The sequence below is a fragment of the Ceratosolen solmsi genome, unplaced genomic scaffold (assembly GCF_000503995.2).
Source record: "Ceratosolen solmsi marchali unplaced genomic scaffold, CerSol_1.0 scaffold8, whole genome shotgun sequence".
Classification (NCBI taxonomy): Eukaryota; Metazoa; Arthropoda; class Insecta; order Hymenoptera; family Agaonidae; genus Ceratosolen; species Ceratosolen solmsi.
Window position 1 is genome coordinate 2,255,556 of NW_011948439.1, and position 951 is coordinate 2,256,506.

Genomic DNA, 951 nt, shown 5'->3' on the forward strand with positions numbered 1-951 from the left:
TTTCTACAAAAGATTAATGATATTTATTTTTTGTAAACGATAAACAATGTTTTAATGCTAACATTATATATGTATATATATATATATATATATATATATGTATATGTATATATTTTTGTTTAAGTAACGATATTACATTTTTAAATGTTATGTATTTAATGGATAAATATCTGCCTCTTGTTGATAAATTAAGGTTATTGACTTACATAATACTTTTATAGATAATTACAAAATATAAATAATTAATAGTCTCTCGTGCGTAATGTTCATTAAAATAGTGCTCGTACTTTGATATTTTAATTTCTTGAAATATATTATGTTAATAAAGAATTTATTTAAATACTTACCTCATTAAAAATTTAGGATGTCAGGGTCTCTTTTACCCTTCAGAATCTGGGACTAAAAATACGTTGACATTGATCACGATTCCAATGATGGGCTTAAAAAAGTTTGTTTTTACTACGTCGTTGTTGTCGTTAGAGAACCATCTTCGCCTTAACTGTATTATATTTATAAAAATTGCATATAATAATTACATGTTCACTAAGAACTTATAACTTTTTTTCTCAATCTTAATGTCTGTTGTATTTCGTGAATTGATAAAATTTATGTATTTAGGCATATCTAGGATAATTGTATTTTACTACGTATGTATGATGAAATTCTAAAGCTCGTTGTAATGTAAATAAAGGAGTTTGTGTTATTTAGATCCATCGCGTGAGTCAACGCACTTAACATGCATCGATAATATATATCTCATTAAACAAAAAAAAAAAAATCCATGTACACGCAAAAGCCGGATTTTTTGATATTTTGTCCAGGTGACCCAATCATCTCATACAAATAAATTTTAATGAAAATAGCAACAAAAGTAGTTCGTTTTGATCCACCGTGTAGATCAGTATATATATATATATATATATATATATATATATATATATATATATATAT